We start from the raw sequence: 21861 nt of genomic DNA on the forward strand, positions 1-21861 counted from the left end.
AAAAGTAAAACAATATATAAATAAAAACATAAAACAAAAAAAAACAACAAAATTCACACACACACACATTTTTCTCTCTCGTTCATTAAAAAAATATCATAGAGATATTTCAGGAATGTAATTTAATATTTTTTCTACATAGCCTCTCCCTCCTATTGTCACAACAAATCTCAGTCATATGCGAAGGCCAAACAAACAGTTAGTTTTATTTTTTGCCTATGTCGCTGATATTAGTTACTAAAATTACTAACAATCAGCAGTTAGCAGCAGCATCGCGTTAGCCCTATTGTTTTGTCAATATTCACACATAGCTGAGATGTTTTCAGTGATTTTTTCCAAATGTATTGGATTTCAAACACAAAAATAAAAATCATTCTAAAGCAATTCATTTGAAATTGTGCGTTTCATGTTTTGATAATACAACAATAACTTTTGTTGTAAGTGTTTAACCCTATGAATGATAGGGGAGGATTCAGACATATTTGAAATTCCACCATAACGATCTTAAGAGCCCAAGAAAAGATTACATTTAAAAACAAGTAAAAAAGGCTGTAAGTTCGGTCGGGCCGATCTTTAAATACCCTTCACCATTTGGAACGATTTTGAAATTTTCAAAAAAATGAAATACGTTAAAAATTTTGTTAAATTCTTAAAAATACTGAATTCAGCATTAGTGTCTTTAGGACGACGTTGACCTGCATATACAACTTTTGTCATAAACCATCACAAATTCAAATGCGAAACTTGAATAAAAAAATTCGGTGAATAATGTAGCTAAAATCATCAAAATTCCGAATATCGGGAGGTAGCGTTATATTGTGGCTATACGAAGACATGGACCAGCATAGACAATTTTCTGTCATAGGCTGTAGTATCCATTACGAACTTCAAATACCAAATTTGAAACAATTCCGGTGAATAATGTCCCCAAAATCATCAAAATACCGAATAAAAGGGGGTACCATTACATGGGGGCTATACTAAGACGTGAACATGCACAGACAATTTTCTGTCATGGGCTGTAGTACCTATTACGAACTTCAAATACCAAATTTGAAACAATTCCGGAGAATAATATCGCTTAAATCACCAAAATACCGAATGTCGGGAGGTACTATTATATGGGGGCTATACCAAAGCGTGGACCTATATCACTCATTGTCAATACCAAAAGTCCTGCAGACATAATACACATTTGAGTAAAATTTTATCAACCTACTTCATTTCGTTCGGAAACTAGAGTGAATTCCACAGACAGACAGATGGTAGAGATCGGACAATTACTTCTGGTACCTCCCCTACAAAGGGTCAACATTTTTAATAACAAAAACGATCATAAAATCTGAAATAAGCATTCCATTCCCTTCAAGTTACACACATCACAATATTTTTATTAAACCAAGGTCTGGTGTGAAGATAAAATATATCGGTCCACTCCTTATGGTACCTGCCCCTCAAAGGGTCAACATTTTGAATATTCATGAAGCTCACAAAACATGAAATTAACATCCTATTTCATTCAGACTTGGCACCTCTCAATATTTCCATCAACACAAGATCTGTTATGAAGATGGTAAAGATCGTACCACTACTTATGGTACCTGCCCCTCAAAGGGTCAAAATTTTGAATAGTCATAAAGCTCATAAAACACGAAATTAACATCCACTTCCATTCAGACTTGGCACATCTCAATATTTCCATCAACACAAGATTTGTTAAAAAGATGGTAGAAATCGCACTATTTCTTCTGGTGCCTCCCCCAGGGTTCAAGATCTTGAAAATCAAAATACTCAAAGAAAGCTAAATAAGCATCCAAATTCATCCATCCATCTCTTCAAATTTCCCACATTTAAACATTTTACTAACACAAGATCTGTTGCACCTCACCCACAAAGGGTCATAATTTCCAATACTTATATCTGTCGTAAATTGCGAAACAAGTCGGCGATTCTTTACAACTTCCTATATCTAAATATTTCTCTTAACCAGAAATCCGATATGAATAGGTAATTTATCGGAATTTATGATTTCGCATAAAATTGGATATAAATTTTCGATTTCCTTCAAATTTTCAACATAAAAAAATTTCTATCTTTATTAGATGAAGTATGAAAATAGAATACTTTGGTCCGCTATATCTGTTACCTTCACATTTTCCAAAAAATTGCACATAGCTCATATAAAGTACAGGAAGTAGTCGACATAGTCCAAATCTCGCACGTTGTAATATTTATATCAGTCTTAGGTCAAATACGAATTGCTCAATATTGGCCAAAGGCTTCGGAACCTCCCCCATAAAGGGTCAACAGTTTGAATAATCATAACTCAAGGCTGGGGGTATACATCTGTCGGCAAAACCGACTGATTCTATTTTACTTGTTTTATTTTAAAATAGCAAACATCCGACGATTTTCTCATATTTCAAACATGAAGTCACATTGATCTAAATACCTGTAGAACCAAGCCTTCCCTAGTTGAATGTGTACAAAAATAATTTTTATTATTTAAAAGTGGCATACTTCCGCCTATTTCTTCAAATTTCTAATATGAAGTCATTCTTAAGGAATTATTTTCAAAATTGGCTACAACCAAAATAAGGAGTTGTCCGTACTTAAAATTGCAAAATGTGGGTGTTTTGTTAAAAAAGATTAGCACTTGATGCGAAAAAAAAAACTTAAATTAGAGAAAAAAAATCTTCAGTTATTTCTATAACGCTCTCTTCAAAATAACACTGACTCGGTCTCCCCACACATAGAAAAAAATACAAGCCATGCTTTGAAAACCACACAATTATGAGTGTTTCTAATGCAAAATATTCAAAACTATTTGAATATTTTGTTTTTGCACTCTTTGTTTCAATCAAAAGCGACGAAAAACATTCTTGAACAACATTTTGCAATTTGCCAGGTAAATCTCATGATAGACATTCCATTCCGCAGTTTATCAAATGAAGTGTGTGTGGAGTTGCGATCTAATGCTTGACACAGAACGTGGGAAATCTCAAAAATAGACAAATGACGACGCACCTTAAAGCATTGTTAACCACAAAAACTGTTTTATTAACACACACACACACACACACACACTCACATATGCATACAAAAGCATACACCTAGGATTGTGTTTTTTTGTTTTTGGTGTCGTTGATGTCTCAACAGGTAGAGGAGAGTGCCATATCAGATAACAACACCGCACTGTAAGCTTATTTTCTGGAAGCTGCAAGTTGAAGATGTTGTTTGCTTTGTAATCAAATCAAAGCCATACCTGTCCGCATATGGATGAGTGATATGCTGGCGGTACATACATGTGTACCTATGTACATATCGACATTCGTACATACATATGTGAATGTGGCTTTGTGTACAATTATTTTCTCTGTCAATAAAAAAGAAAGAAAGAAAGACAAAACAAACATACACTTTCGTATGAACTTTCACTTTATCATCAGCGTCGTCGTCGCCGTCGTCACCGTCTTCAAGTAAGCATACCAGCCAACTTCTCTAAAGCGCGCTCATAGCGCAATCACCAGCTCCACCACACCGCAACTAATCATCGTCGACATCATCGTCATACCACATCCCAGCACACACCATTCATTTTGGTATGGGCCATTTCAGTCTGTCCTTAACCCAACCGGTCGTTGGGTGAGTTTTGCCTTTCCTCAGCCCCCTCCGATCGATTTGTTGTTCGTTTTCTGATTACATTTGGTTATAGCTCTTTTTTTTTTTGGACAACATATTAAAAGTGCATTATGTTGCTGTGGCTGCCTTCGATGAAAGAAAAAAAACAAAACTAAGTTTCCCTTGTTTGTCTGTCTGCCACCAGCAAAAGTGGCAGCATAAAAACAGTGCGGCCAGCACCAGCTCGAATGTAAAAAAAATATGTTTGCCATTTTTGAATTTTTTCGCTAAAAAATGCCAAACATTTTGAAGTTTGTTTTTTCTTGTTGTTGTTGGCGGTGGTTTGTCCACACAGCTTATTTTGGTGGTTGGTCAACAATAACCAGTATGAAATTGTATAAACGTGTGTGGTTTTGTGGACATACAGCCACAAGACAGGGAATTATTAAGTTATTGGAAAAGTAGAAACAAAATTATTTAGGGAATAATGTTTTATCAGAAAATTGCAACATTTTTGGCGAGAATGTCAGGATAGAAATTCCTATTCTCAGTGTTATGTGAGAATAAAAAGAGAGAGGGAGAATAAACATTGTGGTGAACATTTGCAATATATCGCCAATTTTTTTGGTCGCTGGAAAAATGGCATATCCTTAATTTCATTGTCAATTATGATTTTCCACTATAATTGTCCACAAAATAAAAAAAAAAAAAACTATCCTCCATAAACTTGAGTTCAAATTTGTTATATCGTCATATCAAGAATGTTTTTGACATTCTTCTACAAAATGAAAATTTAACCTCCTTAGACTTCACTTCAAATTTATTACATCATCATATCAAGTATTTATTTAAAATTCTAAACATTGAAATTTTAAATTTTCCAATTTTCAAAAAAAAAATCACCACACCAAAATTTTAGTTAAATTTAGAAAATATCATATTTTTTAAACTAAAAATTTAACTTCCATAAACTTGACTTCAAATTTGTTACAGCATCAGATCTAGTATTTATTTGACATACTAAATATTCAAATTTTTGATTTTTGTAATTTTAATCCCGTGGTGAGTTTCTCAAAAAATTCACCACACCAAAATTTTAGTGAAAATTCGGATATATGTTATTTTTAAACCAATTAACAAACAAAAAGTTCATAAATTCCGACTAAACATGATGTACAGGGTATGGTGAAAATGTATTTTGATGCGTACAATTTTTTAATTGACTTTTTTAGGAATTTGAAGTTTGTTAAAATACACTATCTATTAATTTGAAAGAATTTGCATCAATATTCTGTTTTTTTTTTAAACGACCACCTTTTTTAAAGAAAATTAAAAATCACCACACTAAAATTTCTGTAAATATGTTTTCAAAATGTGTCATATCGACATATATATTCTTTTTTAATAAATATATAACATTCTAAACATTCAAATCTTTGATTGCTGCAATTTTCAACCAGTGGTGAGTTTCTAAAAAATTCACCACACCAAAATTTTAGTGAACATTTGGATATATTTTACTTTTAAATCAAGTAACAAACAAAAGGTTCATAAATTCCGACTAAACGCTATGTTTAGGGTGTGGTGAAAATGAATTTAAATGCGTGTCACTTTTTAATTGGCTTTTTTATTTTTTTTTTTTTTTAATATAAAGATAGTTTTAATTAACATTCTATTATTTTGAGAGAACTTACATTAATATTTTGTTTTTTTTTTTTTTTTTCTATAAACTAGCCACATTAAAAAAAATTAAAACTCACCACATCACACTTTCTGTAAATATGTTGTAAAAATATATCATATCGATATGTATATTCTTTTTAAATATATTTAACATTCTAAATAATTAATTTTTGTAATTTTCAACCCGTGGTGAGTTTCTTAAAATTCACCACAACAAAATTTTAGTAAAATTTTGATGTTTTTTTTCAAATCAATTAAAAAAATTTACAAATTCAGACTACACACTATGTTTGGGGTGTGGTGAAAATGTATTTCCATGTCCAAATTTTTTTACATTCTGTAAATTTGTAAAATTTTCATTCATAACGATTTTATATAATGTAACTACGTTTTTTTATAAAACTTAAAATTCACCACACAAAAATTCATGTAAATATTTTTTCAAAATATGTCATATCAACAGACACATTCTTTTAAAATATTTGTTAAACACCATTGTCTCTATATTAATCGATATCCCACTGCGGTGAGTTTCTATGGAAATACCATTCCTTTTTTTTGGCATGAAATTATGTTTTATGGAAATAGAAGAGGTAATTAAATTTTTAAATGCATATTACGGATCATTACTGGTGTGGTGGAATTTTCTTTACGGTCCTAGAATCGCTAAATCCAATTTTCTAAATATATGAATGTATTAAATGCTTCAACTTGCGATGAGCTGTTTTAGTAAGTTTCAGTATCACTTCTAGTTTTTATAAAAGGAATTTGTCTAATTTTTTAATCGTTCATATTTTTTTTAATGAGAATAATTCAAAATTCTGCAACATCTCTCAAAAAGAAAAAAAACTTCTTTAAAAAAATTTCCCACCTTATTTGTAACAAATTATATGGATAATTTCAAATCTATAACAAGGTATATGAAATATAACTATGTGCTAACGATATTAAATATTTACACCTCGTGGTAAGTTTAATTAAAAATTCACAACACTTCAATATGCCTTTGTCTTATCTGTGTTTCACTCCAATTGATAATTTCATATTTTTTTCCCAATTATAATTCAAAGTTCGGCCACTATTGCCGAATGTCTTTACATTTTCGATTGTTTTTGGAGCTTCTGGGAAACAGGTTTTAAACATAGTTTCATTTTAAGTGCATGATTTTTTTCTCTTTCACGATATACATACACATACACACAATTGAGTGTATCTATAAAAAAATTCACTTTTCAACTTTTTTATTAAAAGGAAATTGCACATTTATCTAAACACTTATGAGCCACGTTAATTTTTTATTTTGATGGTGAGAAACATATAAAACTGATTCATCTATGAAGGCCAAATATGAAACAATTTCAAATAAAAATAACAGAAAAAATATGATTTGGGTTAATTAAATGTAAAGATTGTGGCGGCAGTCAATGGAAAGGGAGCAGAGGTGAGGAGATAGCAATTGAAAATATTTAAAGTTTCATGGATTTGAAAGAATTTTAATGAAAACCATTTGTGACCGCAATTGAAAGCTTTTATTAAAGCTTGATTTGATAGAATTCCAAATGTTTTCAAAACACATGCTTGCTTTTCTAGATCTCAACGGAGTGTGGCCATGCTCTCTATTGAGAAAACAAAAGACTTAAGACACATACTTGATTTGGTGTACCACACTATGACAAAGTTGATGGATACATTATGGCTGGCTGTTGATTTCAACTTTATAAATTTCCAAAGAATGACTAAACATCACGTTTAACTGGTTTGACTTGGATGTTATTTATTTTTTTTTTTTTTTTTTCAACTTTTTTTTTCTAAATAAAATCATTAATAAACAAAGACTTTTTTAAGGTTTGGCAAAGCCACTCATTTACTTCACCAACAGCATCATCGAAAAGAATTGACATTTTGCTTAGCTCATTGTAAACTTAGTTCGATTATTATCATTGTTTTTATTGTTGTTTAAAATGAACTCAACTCAAGCTCTAAACTAAATAAATATAAACAAGTTTTAATAAGAAAACAAAATAAAGAAGAAGAAAAAAAATGTGGAATAGAAAACAATCTTTGATTCAGAGCAAAATTTGTTGTTTTCCTTTCTCTTCTCCCCCCAATTTGTTGTTCCATTTATTATATTTTCTATGTATTTCCGTTCCAAATGTACTTGACATTTAATTTCGCAAATTTAGCTGCAAGAAATTACGAAAAAGCAAGCAAGCAACACATATGTTTGGCAATTTTATATAAAAGCCTCAAAGCAAACCCAAATAACAGCGGAAGGAAACCTCAAAGCAAAGACAACACATGATTGCCAGTAGTTTGGTAACATTTTGTGGCCTAGGGTCAGAGTTAATTAACCCCTTGATGTCATATGGACCATTTTCAACACAAAATAAAATTTTGACAGAAAAAATCTTTTTATAGATAAACGTAAGCAGTTCTAGCTGAAGCTAATTAAATTATTTGAAAAAATAAAAACTCATAATTGCTTTAATCAGACTTCCATGGAAATTGAAAATTTCATTGTTGAAATTATTTTTAATAAGATTAATTATTAACCGAAAAAAATGAAAGTGAATTGGATCTGTAAGAGAAAGCAATGAAAAAGTAATTGTTGGCATTGAAAAATTGTTTCTATTGAAAATTGTTAGAATTAATTTCTATGGAACAAATTGGTTAATATTTGGGCGAAAATGACTCGGTAAATCGTTTTTTTTTTCTAAAATTAGAAAATGGAAATTCAAACACGCCAGAGGTTACATTTATCAAAAATTTATTAAAGACTCGCAGGAATGTGAGCGGGAGAACTCTTGAGAATAGATGATTTAAAACGACCAAAACTCATTTTTTGGTTTCATTCGAATAAGAGCGAGCATGCTTTGTTCATTTAGAGTCCTAGTTTTGTCACATTCCTATGTGTATTTCTATACCCTCAGTCACATGACTACAGGGGGTATATATCATTTGGTACGGCCGAAACGTGCCTAGGCCCTAGGTCTCTTTGGACCAAAACCGTTTCAGGACATTTGAAGTCGATCTAGCGATGTCCGTCCGTCCGTCCGTCTGGTGCGCAGGATAACTCTCGAAGGGAGTATCCGATTTGATCCAAACTTGGTACATCGTAATATTATTGTCAAACTTAGATCGAGTTCGGAGATGGGCAATATCGGTCCACTCCTCCTAGTACCTCCCCCAAAAATTTTAATATTTTCATTTTGCTAAGTCAGGTGCGAAAATGGACAATATTTTCTACTCTATCAAACACCTCTCCCACAGAGGAGCAAAATTTTAAATAATTTTAACTCTTATAAAATGTGATGAGGGTCCAATTATCTGTTAATTACACACATCATAATATTTTAATGAACGCAAGGTCTAGGTTGATGGAATATATCAGCCCACTCCTTCTGGTACCCCCCACCCCCCTCACAAAGTGTCAAAATTTGGAATACCCAATAAGCTCATAAAACGCGAAGTTTACACCCGATTCCATTTCGATTTAGTACATCTCAATATTTCCATCAGCACAAGATCTGTTATATAGATGGCAGAGATCCTCTCCACATAGGATCAGGATTATTTCTATATTTAAATAAGTAGAACAATCGATTTTTTTAATTTAATTAATAAATCTCCAGAGGTGAATTAAACAAAAAAATCACCTCTTTATGACTTCTTTAAAATGACAGAAAGTGAAAAATATCCATAAACTAACCTAATATGTTTAAATTTCGATTCCCGGCAATTTCACCTCTAAAAACTTGAAATTTTCAATTCCATTAAATAATGTGGTGAATAAAACAGAAAAATCACCTCTCGGTAAGGTCCTTAACATGACACAAAATGGAAAATTTCTCCATAAAAACTTATTTAAAACGTTGAACATTTGATTTCCGGCAATTTCACCTCGTGGTGGGTTTCTCAAGAAATTCACCACTCTTTGATTTCTTCTGAAAATGGCATAAACAAATATTCACAAGCAATATTCAACCAAAAAAATCTACTTTGCAAACATTTCGACCCGTTTTCTACTAATTTTCAGTCGCTCTTACCTTCGTCCGTAAGCTTATTTAAGTGTCGCTTAAAAAATAACAATTTTCCTTTACTATAAGAAAATTTATGACTAACCAGTCAGAATTTCCGATTCCATTAAAAAAATTCAATAAAAACATCCTTCTCTCCTCGGTAACTTTTTCAAAATGACACAAAATAGAAAATTTGTCCATAAAAATCAATACAAAATGTTTATATTTCGATTCCTGCCAATTTCACCAAGCGGTGAGTTTCTCAAGAAATTCACCACACTTTGATTTTTTTTCCCAAAATGTCATAATTTTTTTTCACAATCAATTCTTGACCAATGAAGCTGCCTTGCAAACCTTTCGACCCATTTTTGATGCTGTAACTCTTTCATTTTAACTAAAAATATTTTTAACTGTGAATTTTTTACGAAAAATTTGTTTGAACTAATTTTCATTAGCTCTCACTTTCTGCATTAAACTTTTGTAATATGCTGCAATAAAAACCCGCTCTGTTTGTTTGCTACAGAGGAATTTAGTACTCTCTTCCCCTTTGTCTAAAAATGTGTGTTAGGGCAATAATTTACCTTCAACTTGTGTTCAAAGCCACAAAACTGCTTAAACATTAGCCATTGTAAATTTGTGTATTTCTGACATTTTTTTTATTAAAGTTTATTACGATTATGTACACATCCGGCATAAAGTGAGAAAAAATTTTGTCATAGAGTGAGAAAAAATTCCTACAAATTGAAAATAAATTCTTTAAAACAATTTTTGATTGCCGTTGAAAAGTGAAACTGATACAGTGGATTTTCAATAACTCATAATGATAAGATTTCAGACAATCTTTAGTCTAATCGAAAATTTGGATTATGTAAAGCCGGGGTTTCAATAAAAATAATTTGAAGAACAATTAGAATTTTTAAATAATCTGGTTACCATAGACCAATTATTACTTAAATAACTTCCAAAACTTATTTCCTGGTTCTAAAATACTATTTTTCAATTATAAGAACTTAAATTTACCATATTTCCATTTTAACATTGGAATATTTTCCCACAAAATTTTTTAAGAATCCACAAAAAAATATTTTAATACACAAGATAAAATCTTTTAAAATAGCTAGACACTACAATTCATTATTTTCATTTCCAGCCAATTTCAGGCAGTGGTGAGTTTCTTCTAAAATTCACCACACCGGGTTTTTTGGTGGAAATTCAAATTTAAGAAGTTTTCAACATTTGCTATACAAAAAAGTAATATGTTTGCCTTACGGAAACTCAATTTTGTGAGATGCAAATGTCACATAATATAATTTTTGGCCAACAAACCCACACATTTTGGTTAAATATGCAAACCACAACACCAGAAACATTAATTCTTATTGAAAAAAAAAATAAAGTAATCTATTCGCCATAACAATTAACTTGAATGAAGACACCGAAGACATGCAGTGCATTAAAAAAAACTAACATTCTTTTGTTAATGTATTTTTAAATTCTCAATTTGATGCTCCCTCCCTTGCCAAGTAAATTATTGTTTGCAAGGTGAAAAGATCTCATCTTGAAAATATTTCTAATAATTATTTAGAAAATGAGTCATAGTTATTCACAATTCCCAACAATAGCTGGCCAATGAGAAATAGTTTTTAAAATACTTTGCCAAACCTCAAATCAAATAATTTTTTTTTTCTCCCCAATGATGACAATGGCAGCTGATTTCACTTCAATTGGGGGAAACAAAAGAAAGAAATGAAAACGAAAACAGTTTTTTTTTCTTTCTTAATTGTAAAGTCTATCTCAATTAAAGAAAAAAGTAAAGGGGGCCGAAGTTATTATTTTAACCCAACTACCTTTGATGATCAATGGCTGGGTGCTAAACATTTGGTCATTTACCACCATTATCTCCAGCACTTGCCCAGTTGCTTCCGTTGTTACTACAAATTGCTTTGGGGGCATTTATTACAATGGTTGATAAGGTATGAGGGGAGGGGGGTACACTAAAAGATTTATTAGCCAACAATGTTTTGTTGTTATTTTTTATTATTACTTTTGTTAAAAATTTTTCCCATCAAAAAATTTCTAAATAAATAACTTACGCACGGCCAGCCAGCCTGCCACCCAAGTTAATGACAATTTGTTGTTGTTATTGTTGTTACCAATACAAGTTAATTTAAAAATAATGCCGTTTTTTCTTCTCTTGACTACTTTGTAACTTTCTCCATACATTGGGGAGTATTTTATAATTCAAGGCCCTCATGGCCCTGATGTTGCTGATCACTTAATTATTAATTATTGATTTCTGCTTAAAAACAGTAAAAAGGAAGCCGCCACCCATTGTTGCCTTGGGGCGCCCTGTTTTGCAATAACTTAACTTGGCATGTTGTGGCTGATTACACATAAACTGGTTATCCTTAGGTTGTAATGGGAAAAAGCATTGTTTAGTTGCCAATTATTCCCATATGCCATGTTACCCTACAAGATAAGCCTTTCAAGTGTTCCAGTTTTTTTTTTTCTTGTTTCTTGCCTCTCTATATTTTTTCTTTCTTTCCTTGCTTTTCTTGTCTTGTCGTCATAGTTGTTGAAATTGTGCTAAAGAATTCCCGGTTAAAAACATTTTAATTAAAAACAAAGACATGAATGAAAATACACAGGGGCACAGTGTTTGGGGAATAAATTGGGTAGATGTAATTTTCGATTTCTCAAAATGAAATAAATGTTTAATGGGTAATAAATGAGGGAAGGTTTGAATCCTGAGTCTTAACTCTCTGTCTCATTACCTACATCTATAACTCACTCTCTCTCTCTCTCGAAAATTACCAATGAAGTAAACAATGTTTTTTTCACAAACATAGAAAATCATTTCTTATCATCGCTTTATTTAAATTTGAGAAAAATTTGAACCCACCCCTTCATCAGAGAAAAGAGATTTATGTTATTTATGAAATTCAACATTACTTGATTTTTTTTTAAGAAAGAAATTATATTCCAATAAAAAAATTCAAATTGTCAACTTTATAAAAATAATTGGCCATTATGCGGTATATATAAAATTCAACACACTGTAATGTCTTCTTCTAAAAAAAATAAATAAATAAAAAAGAAAAAATATTTTCTGACCACAAAATGATAAAATCTAAATAATTCTTCGAGTTCAGGAAATTTCAACCCGAGGTGAGTTTCTCCAAAAATTTAACATAGCAGGATTTCTTGCGAAAAATAAATCAATTTCATGGATGGATCTCTCTATTATCATGGAAAACCTCTAATGACATGAATTGTGGACAGAATTGTGAAGATGTGCTAAATGTTTATTTTTGCCGTCAAAACTGAAATTCGTGGTGAGAAATTTTTTCACCATTAAATAGTTTAAATTCAATAATAAATTTTAAATTTATCTGAATTAAATCAATAAAAAACCTACACGTTACAGAATATAAAAAATTAAACGATTTGCTTCTATTTCTAAATTCACCACACAGTATGTATCACATGGTAGGCAAAAACTATACACGATGTACAAAAATACATAAAATAATTGATATGAAGTAATTTTAGATTGTGGTGAGTTTCCCAAAAAATTCACCACACTTTGATTTTTAATTTAAATTGAAAACTTTTAAATTCATGTAAATAAAATCAATAAATTGCCTTTATATTACAACAAGTTAAAAAGCAGTAAGTTCGGCCGGGCCGAACTTTTAATACCCTCCACCATTTACAACGAATTTGGAAATTTTCAAAAAATAAAATCCTTAAAAAATTCTGTTAAAATTTTAAAAATACCGAATATAGCCGTTATGTTGGGGTCTATACGACGTGGACATACATATGCATTGTTTGTCATAAGCCATTACCATATTCAAATTCGAAACTGGACCCACACCGACAATTTTCTGTCATAGACTGTAGTTCCCATAACGAACTTCAAATATCAAATTTTAAACAATTCCGGTTAATAATGTCGCTAAAATCATCAAAATACCGAACATAGCGAGGTGCCGTTATATGGGGGCAATACGAAGACGTGGACCTGCACAGACAATTTTCAGTCTTAGGGTGTAGAATCCATTTGGAACTTAAAATACCAAATTTGAAACAATTCCAGTGAATAATGTCGCTAAAATCATCAAAATACCAAATATAGGGAGGTACTGTTATATTGGGGCTATACGAGGACGTGGACCTGCAAAGACAATTTTCTGTCTTAGGGTGTAGTATCCATTTGGAACTTCAAATACCAGATTTGAAACAATTCCCGTGAATAATGTCGCTAAAATCATCGAAATACCGAATATCGGGAGGTACCGTTATATGGGGGCTATACGAAGACATAGACTTGCACAGACAATTTTCTATCTTAGGGTGTAGTATCCATTTGGAACTTCAAATACCAAATTTGAAACAATTCCGGTGAATAACGTCGCTAAAATCATCAAAATACCGAATATAGGGAGGTACCGTTATATTGGGGCTATACGAAGACGTGGACCTGCAAAGACAATTTTCTGTCTTAGGGTGTAGTATCCATTTGGAACTTCAAATACCAGATTTGAAACAATTCCCGTGAATAATGTCGCTAAAATCATCAAAATACCGAATATCGGGAGGTACCGTTATATGGGGGCTATACGAAGACATAGACTTGCACAGATAATTTTCTATCTTAGGGTGTAGTATCCATTTGGAACTTAAAATACCAAATTTGAATCAATTCCGGTGAATAACGTCGCTAAAATCATCAAAATACCGAAAATCCGGAGGTACCGTTATATGGGAGCTATATGAAAACGTGGACCTACATGGCCCATTTACGAACTTAACCTGCCTACTGGAAAAATAAACATGTGTGCAAAATTTTAGCCATCTATCTCAATTTATTCGAAAGATAGCGTGATTACAACAGACAGACAGACAGACGGACAGACAGACAGACAGACAGACGGACATCGCTAAATCGACTTAGAATTTTACGCTGATCAAGAATATATATACTTTGTTGGGTCTGACATGAGTATTTCGAGGAGTTACAAACGGAATGACAAAGTTAATATACCCTCCATAGTATGGTGGAGGGTATAAAAATATAAACAAAATTCAACGATATGTTTATATTTTTAAATTCACCACACTGTAGGTATCATTATATGTATCATATGGTAGGCAAAAATTACACATAACGTACAAAAACACATTAAACAATTGATTTGAAGTAATTTTAGATCGTGGTGAGTTTCCCAAAAAATTCACCACACTTTGATTTTTCCTAAAATTGGTATTAAATAAAGGTCAAAAACGATACAACTATGAAATAAAGTTTGGTTACCAAATTTGACCAATTATTGAACACAAATGGTACCTTAAGAAATGCAAACTTGTAAAAAAGTTGTAAAAATCAACATAAAAATCATAAAAAGCATCGATAAAAAATGTACATTTAAAAGTTGTACCGTTTTGCCCCATGTTAGCGTGTTTATTTATAAGTGTTTAAGCTTCAAAAAAGCTATAAAAATCGTTACATTCCACTTTTATACTTTCATTTACGAATTTCACCACTCATTAGTTAGATCGATCGGTCATATTCGAGTAAAACCTATGTAGAATTTATGGGAATACGTCAAGTATTTGATTCCATCAAATTTCAGCTTGTGGTGAGTTTCTTAAAAAATTCACCACACCTCGATTTTTCTTGAAAGTTGTTTTAAATCAAATATATAGCCTATCATGACTATGAAAAATTGTTTTCGAGAACATTTTGCAATACTTTCGACCAAACATATTTCTATACTTTGCTTTTAACCAAGAATGCAGGTATTTCCTTTAATGTTTTTATTTTTAATTTCCTTTTAAACTATATGAATGTTAATTTCTTTCAATATTACTTTGAATGTGGACAAATTATAAACTTTAATTGAAAATTATTAACATAAATGCTTTTCAATTTATTTCCTTATTATTACCATCATAAATTTATGTCAATTAAATGGCTGGAGAAATTTACAACAGTTATTAATAATGGCACAGAACACTGTATTGCTCGCTCGTGTGTACATCGAAGTTGGTTTGCGTGAATTAAAATAGAGTAGGTTAATTTAGCACACAATTACCCACACACATTTAAAAAAAAGTGAGGAGAAAAAACAGACTTTTACAATTGTATTGGCAACCAGGATTACATACAAAAAAAATATGTAAACATACCCACAACTCATACAAGAATAAATGCCAAATGTTGCCATCCACTGGCCATTGATATGTAAAAAAGCAACTTTCAGTTTAGCTTCGATATGATAAATTCCAGAAATTCTTCAATATTTATTCTTTTAATTTGTTGTATGGTCGTTTTTTATTGTATAATACAAGTTCTTCAATATTCATGTTGCATACTTTTAACAAAATCGAAAAAAAAACTTAACGCTTAAGACCTGCTTTGCCTGCCACTCCCAGGTAGTGAGATTTGAATATATTCTCAGCAGAAAAAAAAAGAAAACGGAATTGAATGATGTCAAATTGTTTGGCTTGAATATTTTTTTGGGGTTTCGAGTTCGTAGCTTAGACAAGAGAATAAATAATACAAAAAATCAAGAAATTATGCTAATTAATAGAAATAACATCACAAAAATATATCTATCTATCTATTTCTATTCCCTTGAATAAACAACGAAAAAACGAAAGACTTAGGCAACAAACTTGTTTTGTGGTTAGACGAATTTTTTGGAAGTTTTGATAGTTTTTTTTTCAACTTCAGGTGTTATACCACCACTACCTTTGGAATTCTTTATAATTCGTTACAAAGATCTAAGCGGGAAAGATGACATGGTATTGGTGTTGCAGTCTCTATTATGGCCCGTACAAAGCTCAGAAAATACCTGCATACAACGTTCAACATAAATATGTCGGTCGGTTGGTTGGTTACTTCTAATCGAGCCTGGTACTACTGCTGCATGCATGCGGTTGGTATTGCATGTTATTGTTGTTTGGTTCAACATGTTTCTTTCTACTACTTCTACTTCGTCTTCTTAGTTAGTTGTGTTTTTACCTTCTTGTTTTGTGGTCGTTGTTGTTATTGTTTTTATGTTGTAGACTTTTTCACAACAATAAGGCAAAGGAAAAAACTATATTTACCACAATATGCACAATACTACCACCACCAGCAGTAACAGCAACAACACAAACAATAGATGAACAATTCTGTTTCTTCTACTTCTTCTGTTGCGGTGTTCAAAACACTTGTTGAATTTACAGTATTTTTCACTCTGGGGTTTTGTATTTGTTTTCCACACACACACATAAATACATGCATATCTATCTCTGCTCTTTCTCTCTCTACAATGGTATGACAAGTGTTGTGTGTTGATTTAACGGTTTGAAACATACAACCGAAATCTTACGTTCGCTTCCAAGAACCTGATTAGGCAAAGTAAATAAATGGTCATGATGTAGGCTGGCTGACTGGCTGGCTAATTGAAATTGTGGGTAAAATGTGAATGTTTTTGTTGTTTTTTTTTTTCTTTTCGGGAGATAAAAATATTTAATTTAGTGTTTTATGATATGCGAAATTCTGGAGGTAATTTTAGGGTACCTTACAGAATTTGTTTCGAAAAATTTTTCCCGTGAAAAGAATTTGATTTATAGCTCATCATTTCGAGGAAATGTGGTATCGGTCAGGAGGCATTTCAAAAAGAAATTTATTTTATTAATGGTATTAACGTTTATATTCCCAGTAAAAATTTGGTATTCATATTAGCCAAATCAGTCATTTCAAAGTAATGTAAACAGACTACCTTGACACTACCGGCGAAAGAGGGAAGTAATGGTTTGTTCTTAAAAATTTGCAAGGCAAAAAAAAAAACTTATTTGACTTATTACCGAATAATGAATAATGATTTATTACCAAATAGTGAAGACGTATTGAAGACAAAAGCGAGGTTCGAGTTCGAAAAACAAAGTTCTAATTATTTTCCACCAATTCATAATAACAATTTCCATAATACCCATCTTGACCAATTTGTACCTTTTAATATTCTACAAATAGAATTTTCAAAAATATTGATTGAATTTATCCCACCATAGAAAATATAAGCCTCATACGAGGCTTTCCGAGATTTCCAAAAATATTGTCTCAATTATTCCCAATACAAGCCTCATGCGCAATTTCCATACCAACACATTTTTATTAATAATAGACTACAATTTTGTACATTTTGGTACATTTCGTACCTTCAGTGTATAAAATACTACAAATAAAAACAAAGCAGTTAAAAAGTATCGATCGATTTTGCTGACAGATATATACCATCAGCCAATATTCGATTATTTAAATATATTTTGACTTATGTTATGATTATTCAGATGTGTGACCCTCTATGGAGTAGGTTCCGAAGGAATGGGCCAATATTGTCCATTTCGTATCGGGCCTTACTAAATATGATATAAATATTATGACGTTCAGGTTTGGACTATATTGGTTACTTCCTTAACTTTATATGAGATATGTGATAATTTTTAGAAAATGTTAAAATTTTCATACTTCATCTAATACAGATTATTTGAAATCAGAATATCAATCATTTATATCCAATTTTATTCGAAATCATAAATTCCACATTCATCTCAGGTTTCTGGTTGAGAGAAATATTTAGATATAGCAAGTTGTAAAGAATCGCTGACTTGTTTCAAAAGTTATGACAGATAAAAGTACGGAAAATTGTGACATTTTGTGGGTGATGTACCAGACGGGGTTCGCAGATATATATCATCTTCACAACAAATCTTGTGTTAGCAAAAATATGTGTATGTGTGAAATTTGAAGAGAGTTGGACACTTATTTCACTTTCTTTGAGCGTTTTTGGATATTCAGAACTTCGACCCTTTGTGGTGGAGGTACCAGAATAAATGGTCCGACCTCTACCATCTTTATAACAGATCTTGTGTTGATAGAAATACTGAGATGTGCCAAGTCTGAATGGAATCGGATGATAATTTCGTGTTTTATGAGCTTCATGGAAATTCAAAATTTGTACCCTTTGTGGGGAAGGTACCAGAAGAAGTGGACCGATATTGTCCATTTCGCACCTGGCCTAGCACAGATACAAATATTAGGATTTGTAAAGTTGGAGCAAAATCGGATTATCCTTTCTTTTTCTGTGCAGTAAAAGAAAGTCAATGCCGGACCTTGACGCCTTGACTGGATATAATCAAATTTTGAACTATTTCAACTCCTAGTTCGATTATGACTTGCAATCGAAGTGGATATAAAATCCATTTTCGTATTTGTCGAGCCCGCGGAATGTCGTCCATTTCAGACATGAAAAGAAAACAATTGGAACATGAGCCCAAATTTCAAGGAGAGTCTGGGATATGTTGTCTCAACAAACCAGTCCAACAGGACGATCGATAAAATCCGATAAAAGAAAATACAAACATTTGGACCTGAGACAATGTTTCAAAACAACCTAGGATTTTGGATCTCATGGAGTCTAATAAAAATTCAATACCTTGTCCTTTTGGACTATCGTCCATTTCAGACAAGAAAAGACATCACTTTTAACCTAAATCCAATTTCAAGGAGAGTCTGGGATTTATCATCTCAAAAATCAGTCCAACAGGACGATCGATAGAACCAGATTAAAAAAGAGACAAACATTTGGACTTGAGACAAAGTTTCAGAACAACCTAGGGTTTGGGATCTTATGTTGTCTACTAATGAAAAAGTTAATACCTCGTCTCGTATCAATCTCGCCCATTTTAGGCAAGAAAAAGACAAAAATTTGGATCTGGGAACAAGTTTGAACAACTTAGATTTTGAGCTTCTAGACCTTGTCCCGTAAAAATCATCTCGAGCATTTTAGAAAAATTACCCATTTTAGGCAAGAAAGAGACAAAACTTTGGACTTGGGAACAAAACTTTAGACTTTGAAGAACTCAGACATGATCGATGGAACCCAACTTAAAATTCAATACTGGACATCTTTGTTCGTATCCTCTGGACCTGAGACAAAGTTTCAAGAGAGCCTTAGATTTGGGATTTAAAAAACAGTCGAACACGATTGATGTAACCCGATTAAAATGTCAATGGCCTTCAATTTTAAAATATAAAAAGTCTTTTCACCCATTTTGGACCCAAGAAAAAGCCAAAAATTAGAACTCGAAAACAAGTTTGAGAAACTTAGACTTGAGACCAACAAAAATCCGTCCAATATGATCGATGGAACCCAATTTAAAATTGAATACCGGACAAGTTGAATCACTTCGCTATTTTTTCTCTATCACATTTTGTATCTGGACCTGAGCAAAGTTTCAAAAGAGCCTTAGATTTGGGATCTAAAAAACAGTCCCACATGATTGATGGAACCCCATAAAAATGTTAATGTCCTTAAAAGAGATAATTAAATTTCGAACTTATAGAGCTCCTGCATTGATTGCGCCTTGCAATTAGAAAATGTATGAAGTTTTCTCATCCATTTTGGACCCATGAAAAAAAAAACTTAGACTCAAAAACAAGTTTTAGAAGCTTAGACTTGTAATCACAAAAATCAGTCCCACATGATCCATGCAATATAACCAAACAGTCAATGCCGGAAAAGTTCAAGAGTCGCATTTCATATTTTTCAAAAATTTTGAGGAAATTATCCTCTTCAGGACCGAAAACCAAGACATCCACAGTAAGACATCTGAGTGAAACTTTAAATGGACTATGGTTATGGATCAGATGTTTCTGATTCAATTCAAAACCGGAAAAGTCTTATTCCAGAAGATTTTTATCCCCTCTCTAGCAAATTTCTACCATTGAAGGGTATTCGAAAATCCATTTAAACCGATTGTAAATCGAATCTCGAAGTTATTCAACTCTGGTGGTGTTTACAATGAAATCTAACCTCTAGTTTAATCGGATTTTGATGTCTTTCAGCTTCTGCATTGGTTTTACTTTTTATTTGTAGCTACTATAGAGTCCCATTTCCTATTTATCAAACATTTTAGGAAATTACCCCTTTCAGAATCGAAAACAAAACATTCACAGCAAGCCATCTGAACAAAACTTTAAAGGGGCTATGGTTAAAACAAACAAACAACTCAAAAAGCAAAACCGAAAAGTCTTATTTCAGAAAATTGTTATCCTCTCCTTAGGAAACTCCTACCATTGCAGGGTAATCAAAAAATCGAATCGAATCGAATCTCGAACTTGTTCAACTCTGGCGATGTTTGCAATGAAATCTATCTTTCAGCTTCTGCATTGGTCTTTTTATTTGAAGATATATTTTCCATTTCATATTTATCAAACTTTTTGAGGAAATTGCCCCTTTCAGGACGAAAACCAATACATCCACAGCAAGTCAAGATTCAAAACACTTCAAAAGTCAAAATCCGAAAAGTTTTATTTCAGAAAATTGTTATCCTCTCCTTAGCAAATCCCTATTAATTGAAGGGTATTCGAAAATCCATTTAGACCGATTGTAAATCGAATCTCGAACTTGTTCAACTCTGGCGGTGTTTGCAAAATGGAGTTGCATTAAATGCAAGTGCTGGTGCTGGTGCAGCTGCGGTTACCACTTGGTTGTGGTGATGGCTGTGGTGGTGGTGGTATTTTTGCGGTTTACAGCCTGTCGATGTTTGTTGCAATCTTAGAAAAGCAATGGAGAGAGAGAAAAACGATTTGATTTATCTATGTGTAACACAAAAAAAGACAGCAAAAACTCCAAGTAAAGAAATTAACTATGGCTGGAGCTAGAGTTAGAGCAATAGCTGGCGGACGATGGTGGCGGTGGCCCCTTCTCAATATAACACGCTTAAATAGACAACAACTCTCTAAAACAGCAAAACATGGCAAATCGTCAAGTTAATGACACAATTCGTGCAATTTCTATACAGTTTCCAAGAGATACTGGCCATTGAGCGGTGACTTGTTGGCAAAAAAATAAAAACAGATATCTCGAACAAAGCTAATGATTTCTGGTGAACAAAAATGAAATTTCACAAGAAACCTTTATTATTTTTTTTACTTAGGGTTTCTCTTTTTTTTTTTTTTTTTTTTTTTTGAGGTAGTAGCAATCAAATTTATTGGTGTTTTAATCCAGGGTATCCATTATTGGGTGTGTGTGTGTGTGATTTTTTGTTATTTGATTTTTTAACACTTTTCTTTAATTTAAATCAATTAGTATCCTTTTCATATGCTTATTTGTCTCATGTTGCTTTTTTTAATCCATTCTTATTTCAATTTTATATAATTTCTTGGTTTTCTTAAAAATCGTGACACATACACTTTGGTTTTGGCTAGATGCTGCCCAGACACTCCAAAAAATCACTCTCTCACTTTTTTGAGATGAAGAAGCAACCTCTTTTTTTCTTCTTTAGTTAATGTTTTTTTTTTTTTTCATTCACTCATTTGAATTTTATTTATTTTCTTCTTCTTCGTTTCTTGAATTCGTCTTTCAGTTAATATCCGTTTACTGTACCGTACCACACGAAGGCCAAACACTCACTGAAACTGGCTTAAGAAATCTTTCGAGCAACACCTCTACCACCTCGAAGCGGTTTCAAAGTGGTA

At 32.1% G+C, this 21861-nt stretch overlaps 1 protein-coding gene across 5 annotated transcripts in view; it reads right to left on the reverse strand.

The window, feature by feature from the left end:
• Window positions 1–21861, reverse strand: part of LOC131803667 (uncharacterized) — a 69137-nt gene that overhangs the window by 46862 nt on the left and 414 nt on the right. For 2 of the 5 annotated variants that reach the window (XM_059125117.1, XM_059125113.1), the window contains exon 1: window positions 21575–21854. The exons of 1 other annotated variant lie outside the window; for it this stretch is intronic. The gene's annotated coding sequence lies outside the window, so the exon portion shown is untranslated. Of the gene's footprint in view, window positions 1–21574; window positions 21856–21861 lie in introns of those variants that run through there. 2 more of the 5 variants (XM_059125116.1, XM_059125115.1) reach the window with 2 other exon arrangements.

Source organism: Musca domestica, unplaced genomic scaffold, assembly GCF_030504385.1.
Source record: "Musca domestica strain aabys unplaced genomic scaffold, Musca_domestica.polishedcontigs.V.1.1 32, whole genome shotgun sequence".
Classification (NCBI taxonomy): domain Eukaryota; kingdom Metazoa; phylum Arthropoda; class Insecta; order Diptera; family Muscidae; genus Musca; species Musca domestica.